The sequence below is a fragment of the Capsicum annuum genome, chromosome 5 (genome assembly GCF_002878395.1).
Source record: "Capsicum annuum cultivar UCD-10X-F1 chromosome 5, UCD10Xv1.1, whole genome shotgun sequence".
In the NCBI taxonomy this organism is placed as follows: domain Eukaryota; kingdom Viridiplantae; phylum Streptophyta; class Magnoliopsida; order Solanales; family Solanaceae; genus Capsicum; species Capsicum annuum.
In genome coordinates, this window is record NC_061115.1 from 133284377 (window position 1) to 133293350 (window position 8974).

An 8974-nucleotide genomic window follows, 5' to 3' on the forward strand; every position below is an offset into this window, starting at 1 on the left:
CGCCGAAAAAGATACGACTTATACCAGAAGTAGCATGTTACATGATGAAGGAATTTCTTTCTTTGATGAAAAGAGAGATTTTTCGAAATGACTTCACTCACAACATAGTTTGCAAAATCAGCGTACCAAGGAATATTCTCCATATCATCAGCCAATATTTCCTCATCAGGAAATACATCATCTATCTCCATTTTATGACTAACTACTTGCTCACCTTCCATCCTAGATAGATGATCTACAACTTGGGTTTTGTAACCCTTCCTATCTTTGACTTCAAAGTCAAATTCTTGTAGCAGCAACACCCATATGATTAACCTTGGTTTTGCATCCTTCTTAGCCATTAAATACCTCAAGGTTATGTGGTCTGTGTGGACTACTACCTTGGTCCCTAGCAGATAAGCTCAGAATTTCTCAAAAGCATAGACTACAGCAAGGAGCTCCTGTTCGGTGATGGTGTAGTTCTTTTGAGATCCATTCAGTGCTTTGCTGGCATAATAAATTGGGTGAAACAATTTTTCCTTCTTTTTTCCCAACACAGCTCTAAGGGCAACACCGCTTGCATCACATATAATCTCAAACGGTTTTGACCAGTCTGGTGCAACAATTATAGGGGCCTCAACCAGCTTCTTTTTAAGGCATTCAAATGCCTTGAAGCAATCATCATTAAAAGAGAACTCAACTTATTTCTCCAAAAGTTTGCAGAATGGATTTGCAACCTTTGAGAAGTCCCTTATAAACCTCCGGTAAAAGCTAACATGCCTAAGAAAACTATGCACGCCCTTCACTAAGATGGGGGGTGGTAGCTTCTCAATAACCTCAACATTGGCTCGATCAACTTCAATCCCTTTTTCTGAAATTTTATTCCCGAGAACAATGCCCTTCTTCACCATAAAGTGATATTTTTTCTAATTAAGCACAAGGTTGAATTCCACACACCGCTGCAAGGCTCTACTCAGGTTTACTAAACATAACTCAAACAAATCTCCTACCATAGAAAAGTCATCCATGAACACCTCCAGAGTGTCTTCAACCATATGTGAGAAAATAGATATCATACATCGTTGGAAGGTAGCAGAGGCATTACATAACCTAAATGGCATCCTCTTAGACGCGAAAGTGCCATACGGGCATGTGAATGTTATTTTCTCCTGATCTGTAGGAGAAATGCATATATGATTATATCCAGAATAACCATCCAAGAAGCAATACCACCCCCTTCCTGCTAATCGATCGAGCATTTGGTCCATGAAGGGCATCGGGAAGTGGTCTTTCAAAGTCCATGAATTTAGTTTGTGGTAGTCTATGCAAACTCTCCACCCAGTCACAGGTCTGAGTGGAATCAACTCATTCCATTCATTTGCAACAATAGTCATGCCACCTTTATTAGGCACACATTAAACTGGGCTCACCCATTTACTATCAAAAATAGGATAAACCACTCTTGCGTCCAACCACTTAATAATTTTCTTCTTAACCACCTCTTGCATCAGTGGGTTAAGACGGCGTTGGTGCTCAATGGTCGGAGTACAGTCTTCTTCAAGTTGTATCTTATGAGTGCATATCCCAAGGAGAATGCCAATAATATCTGCAATAGTCCACCCTATTGCTTTCTTATACCTCTGAAGTACTAAAATAAGTTCTTCCACCTGTTGCTCTCCTAAATCAGCTGCAATAATAATGGGAAGTGTGTTTCCATTGCCCAGAAACACGTACCTCAGATGCCCTGGTAGATTTTTCAATTCCAACACCGGTGGCTCTTCAACGAATGGCTTAGCCGGTGGTCTTGGTTGATTAGCAAGATCAAGATCTAACTTTTTAGCAGTATACGAGTATGAACCCATTCTTGTCAGAGCACAAACAGTCTCTTTGTACTCCTCAATGCCTTGATAATCAAAATTCATAAGCACTGCAGCTAAAGGTTCAACAACAAACTTCTCCTCTATTGGCACTTCCTGCTCATCCTCGTAATATACGTCAACAATTGAGAACACACTCATTTCTTTTTGCTGCTTTATCAATTGGCACACATCAAAGCGTACCACTTCATTATTCATCCCGAATAAGAGCTCACTAGCTTGTAGATCAATCAACATACTTTCTGTTGCGAGAAAAGGTCAACCCAAGATTATGGGCACCTCGAAATCTATCTCGCAATCCAGAATTACAAAATTTATAGGAAATATGAAGCTATCCACCTTCATCAACACATCATACAAAGTACCAACAGGTCTTTTTACCGACCTATCTGCCATCACAAGTCGCATGTTGGTGGGCGTAGGGTCTCCTAAACCCAACTTTTTATAGACAGCTAGCGGCATCAAATTAATGCGTGCTCCCAGATCAAATAAAGCCTTAGCGAATTCCAGCGACCCAATCGTACAAGAAATAGTAAATGCTTCTAGGTCAGCATTCTTCTGCACCAAGGATAGTGTATAAATAGCACTACAATGATGGAGCATATCCATCGATTAGTAGCTCACCGCTTTTTTCATCATAAGATCCTTCATAAATTTAGCATATCCTGGCATTTGTTCAAGTGCCTCGACCAAAGGCACATTCACTGTCAGTTGCTTTAACATTGCCATGAATTTACTAAACTTCGTATCATCGGCCTTCTTTTTCAATATCTGAGGAAAGGGAGGTGGTGGTTTTGGGAGAGCATTAACCACTACTTCTTTTTTTGTCTTTTTCCTTTTTTCCAACTCATCAGCCTGCTGATGATTGAAAGGGATATCAATGCCATCCAACTTCTTAGAATCTACTAGATTACCTTCTTCAAGCTTAAAATCTTCTTCAATCACCTCATCATTCACAACTTTGCCCAAAGAAGGGCCTGATAAAACCTTACTACTCCGTGTGGTAATAGCCATGCACGAACTATCATTCTAAGGGTTCTAAATTGTATCACTTAGCAACATTCCACTCTTTCTCTGATTTAATACTACAGAAAGTTGACTCATTTGTTGTTCCAACTGTTTGATTGAAGTGGAGTGTGAGTTTACCAACTAACTCATAGAATACAAATTGGTCTTCAAGGTAGTCACCCCAGAGTTGGTAGCCACAACTCCCTTTAACAATTTCTCTATCATGTCCTCTATGGACATCTTACCAGAGTTAGTTACCGTATTATCTCTTCTTTTGGGCGGTACATACAACCCACTTCTATAATTCTTGCTCTTCCAATTTCCTTGATCCCGATCCTTATATCCAGCCTTGTCATAATAAGTCTGACCTTGATTTCCTTGGCTATTGCCTCAGAAACCCCCCTGATTATTCAAATAATTTGCCTCTTCTTTTGAATCAGAATCATCTCTACCTTGGGATACAACAACCTTCATTTTTTCAGTCTTTACAGATAATAAGTGCTTGGTCAACAAGTCCATTTGTGTCTTCAAATGTGCCATATCTTGATCACATTCTTTTTCTTTCTTGCATTATTCTGTAGTCATACCAAAAAAAATAGTAGGGATTGATACCACAGAATCCTTGGTATGCCAAACTCTGCTTTGTTTTATCATTTGATCAAGTATCTCCTAGGCCTCTTGAAAAATGAGATCCATAAATGACTCCCCTACAGAATTATAGACAACTGGTTTTGTAATAAAGTTTAGTGCCCGATAAAGAGTCTCCATCAGATGAATATCTGTTATATTATGGTTTGGGCACTCATCAACTTTTTTTTAAACCTCTCCCAAGTTTCGTGAAGAGCTTCGGTTGGGAGCTGTCTAAAATTACTAATCTCATCCCTTAACTGTACCCTCCTAGAGGGTGGAAAGAACCTTTCTAGGAAAGCCTCTTTCAACTGAATTCAGTTGGTTATAGAATTGGGTGTCAGTTCATTAAGATACAATGTTGCCTCTCCAGATAGAGACAATGGAAATAAGCTCAAGAGAATAGCATTCTGGCCTACTCTAGGATTATCAAAAGATTTGAAAATGGTGATAAAATTCACCAAATAAGTTTTGGATCATCTCCTGGTAGACCACTGAATAACCCCTTTAGATTCAGGAGTTGGATTATCATACTGATGATATTAAATTTTTCTCCAGGTGCTAGAGGTGGAGGAATAATAGCTCCAGTTGCTCCTACTCTATCCATTCCGTCATCATCATCATTGAGATCATACTGAACAGGTTGGTTATCCTGTCTTCCCCTGAGAGGGCAATTCCGATGTACATTACGATTCATAGGTGCAGCTACATTCCAACATACCTTGGGTTTACTGGATCTAATAATTCATCATCTCCTAGGTCCTCATCATCAAGATTTGGAACTCGACCTGGGTTATCAGCATTTTGTTGATTTACTTGAGCATTAGCCAAGGCGGCTAATCTTTTTGCCTCTTGTGGATCAGCCATTCTAGGGATCAAATAAGGCTCCAGATGAATTGGTAATAATGGTGCACCTGATATCCGTGTATTATGCATACATAATTATCAACATGCACACACAAAAACAACAAATAAAAGTAAAGCTTTAGGATACTTTGACCAAAGGGTCGATTAACAATCACAAACTTATTTGACAAACGTATTCCCTGGCAACAGCACCAAAATTTGATACACCCAAATTACAACTCTTTTACAAGAGTGTAAACAGTTGCTTTCAAATATAGAACCCAACTGGGCTGGGTGTCGAATCCCACAGGGAATACTGCGTTCACTAAGTCTTATGTTTGTTATTAGACTGTTGATCAAAGATTCCAGAATAAAGGGGGTTTTGATTTAAGTATGAAATAATAGTTTCAGTGTAACAGTGAAATAATATATGTAATAATAGTTGAATATAGAGAAGAACAAACTAGGGTTATGTTCACCTTGTAATTTTTTTATATATTCTAACTATGGGTGTCAAGAATTCATACATGCATGCACTTATAGAGAAACACATTCTAATTCTCAATCCAAGTGTTTCTCAACCATCAAGGATTAATTCACTTTAGTTCTCTCGAATCAAAAGTGTTTACTCAATTTATACAAAATCTCCAAGTTGTTATTCCTGTTAAGGCATTAACGTGTGAAATAGAGGTTGGAAACCTTATTTCTTGTCACTACTTTCTTTTCCAAACATTAACCTTTCTGTCGAACAAGTTATGTTTCAATGGAACATTCTCTATGTTTGCAACCACAAGAATTCAAGCATAATGAAGAAAGTATGATATAAGTAAATCAATGCATAATGAATTCAAGACCCATAGAATCAGCTAATATGCTACAAGGTTTCCATAACCCTAACCAATAAGCTTAGCTACTCATGGATAAAACGTGAATCATCATAAGTTTATCCATCATACCATAGAAAACTAGAAGATGATCTTGGTATGCAAATATTGAAAACCAGAGGAAAATGCTCTTTCTCTTTTCAAGCTGTAGCCACCCCTCTTTCTTCTTCCAAAACTTATATAGAATAATCAATAATAATAAAAATTCAGCATCAAGTCTTTTAATAATCTCTTCTCTCATAATTTCCATCTAGGTCCCCAAACTAATTAAAACTGATAAATTAGTCTTGAGCATAGTTTCTAGACGTCACATTTGATCCAACAAGCAACTTTTCCTTTTGTGTGATTTATCGTCCGCAACTCACAGTCCCATCATGTCTTTATCTACCTCATTAACACCTGAAATTATGCTAATCACATTGGTTACCTCAATTACATAAAAGTAGAGTAAAACATAAGAAACTAGGCACTTTTGTTCTCAAAACTTAGCTAAAATATGGGTAAGTTATGGAGCTTAGGCATATAAATATACTCAAGATCAGGGTGTCAAATATTGTGGTTAAGGAGTACAGGACAATAATTTTAATTAAAGAGATGGACATATCTAGGCTTATGGTCCATGCTCAACAGATTGAGGAGCAGAAGCTTAAGGAGAAGGAGAGGGAAAATAAGAGGGCGAGAATAAGTAGCTTTAATTTTAATCAGCCTAAGTCAAATAGGGGTAATCGTTCCTAGTTTCTTCTGAACTCCTCAGTTTTAATTTTGTCCTTAGCCAGTGTATCGATGACCCAGGATTACATAAGCAATGGTCGTACTAATCTATTTTGGGGAGAGTGTGGTAAGAATCATAAGGGTGTGTGCAGAACTGGCAGTGATGTTTGTTTCGGGTGTGGCAAGTCAGGCTAAAGTGTTAGAGATTGTCCTCAGTCAGGTTCTCACTGTCAGTATAGTCATCCTTTAGCTCAGTCAGGTTGCCTAAATCAACAAGGTGCCGCTTCCAGTGCCACCAATAGGCAAGAACCTAAATAGGTTATACGCACTTCAGTCCAGACAAGATCAGGAAAATTCTCCTAATGTGGTTACTGGTATGTTACAGATCTCCTATTTACATAATTTATGCCTCAGTTTAAGATCCTAGATATTCAGTCATGATTTAGTTCGTAGGTTCTCCGTTATCGTCTCATGCTTTTCCTTAGTATCTCAGCGAAGTCAGCATTTTCAAGGGACATAGTGTCCCAAAGGGGAGATGCACTATGAGCTATCATGATCTAAAACTTCCATTTTCTCTTCACGTAGCAAATCCAGTCAAAGTAATAGGTCCTCATAGTTGACCCTCAAGTCCCAATCTCATCCGTATGTCCATTCCCCTGTAATGATACGTATCCAAGGAATCAGTTCAGTTCATGTATCATAATTCAGACTTTGTCATTTCCTCATGTTCCCGTTCATGCATATTCATTCATGTATTCATTAATCCATTCAGACATGTACTTATGCATCAGACATGCATGTTTAATATGTAAACTCAGCTTATCAGTATTTTTAGTCATGTATCCCGTGCATCAGATATGCATGTTTAGGATGTAAGTTCAGCCTATCATACCAGTCACATAATTATGCTACAGTTGTATGTGTCTAGTTCAGTACGTAAACTCAGTCTCTTCGTACTCTCTTAGCTTAAATAGCCATATTCGAGGATAAATATTCCCAGGGGAAGATATTGTAAAACCTCGTATTTCCCTAGCCTAGATTAACACTTAGTACATAGGTTATCCTAAATAAAATTTTTGAAATACTTAGTAATTTTCAGATTTGAGCTTGCCATTGCCTAGGAAATTCAATTAGCTTTCCAACGATATAAAATTTGCCTAAATTAGATAACCAGGTAAGAAGTTATAGCAATTTTAAGTTTCAGTCGGTAAACATCATCATTCAGGCTAGTAGCATGTCGCGGAGTGTGTTAAAATAGCAATTGTCAATTTCAAATATTGCTCTGTGATATTGGCATATTACGCCATAGACCCAGTTCACAATTGTCAATTTCCAGTGTACCAATACAATTCCACCACATCACGGCGCACTTCTAGTTTGCAAATAAAGTGGCAACGCAATACCACCGCATTGCGCTACCATGTAATTTCCTAGTGGCCTAGCGCGATAGTGGCGCATCGCGCCAGGGGTCAGATCGGGAAAATTTCCAAAAAATTAAAGTTGCACCCAGGGTTAAAACAATCTTTTCCCATGATTTTATTCCGCCCAGATGTGGGATTTAAGCCCTAAAAACATGTAAAACCCTTCATTATTCACTTTTTCCCAAAATCAAAAGGTAGTTATCTCTCAAGAAAACAAACCCTAGCTCTCAAGCATCAAGGTCAATCCTAAGAATTTGTAATACCCCAATTTTTCTGAACCAGAATGCCACATGGTGCTTATGACCCCGAAGGACCACAAGCTAACCCATGACTAATATTTGTACCTATGCACTGCAATATATAATGTAATAATATGGAAAACATGAACATGTAGGCCACAAGGTTCAACTGAATAAAGAATCTATAAAATAGTAACATCCGTGAGGGTGAAAGATACCCAAAACAATTGAAAACTAAATCTGAAAGATAAATCTGAGCATAAATCCAAAAGCTTCTAAGAACTGTCTGAAATAAGGAGTTGAAGCAACATGTTACCAACTAACCCCATAAAACTGAACTGATAACAGGCTAAAATAATAATGAATAAATCAAATCATATTGTCCTTGAATGAAGAGGACTCACTGAATCTCTGCGACTGGAAATGCTACTGCTACTATTGGTCTGGAGCTTGTGTCTCCGAACCTATGGTGTAACATGAAAAGAAAGCACCATAGAGCAAATGTGTTAGTACGAAGGGATGTACTGAGTATACGAGTGAGGTAGGCTAAATATAAACAGGGTTTGCATGCATGAATAATGCTAACTGACTGACTGATATGAACGTAAGAGTGCAAAAATACATACATAGTAACTAACATCGTGAGTACGTAATGGCTAAATGTGTATGCTAATACATGGCTGGAACCGTAGTTTTGATAACATGGATGACTGTATCTAATATCCCTGAATTTGGTTGAACTCTATGAGTTCCATGCTATAACTAAATTTAACTGTATCTAACAGTCCTGGTATACTGATATCTGAAGAACTGTCTGAGTTCTTTTACTGAGACTGATACTGAAACTGTGGGAGGTAGTTGTTTAATCGACATGCCCCATATGTGCCATTATGGATAAGATGGGGTCTAATCTCTGCCCTGACTGGAAGGGTGTCAATACCGCGCCACTGGTAAGGACAACATGTGAGCAACCCTCATATAACAGGTAACTCTAGTGAGAATGGTGGGAAACCTCATATAATAGGTTAAGACACCTCATCTACCCTCATATAACAGGCTGCGATGTCTCAACCTATGCTAGCTATATAGTTCTGGAATGCAAGGATGACTACTAAGAATCACACCCTCATGTACAGGTGAGTTCCCATCCTTGGGTTCACTCGGTGCTACCTCCTACTCCCATCTGAAGAGACTAAACATGATTCAACTGACTGTACATGGACAGATTCATTGACTTCCGTTGACTGATGGAGTAGTACTATTATCTGAGAGTTAATTGGGATCATGAGATTTCTGAGGTTTCCTGAGTCACATGACTGACTGAGTTCTATAGATTATAGCTTGACTGAGATTATCGTGATAACATGACATAGCTCTAGGCA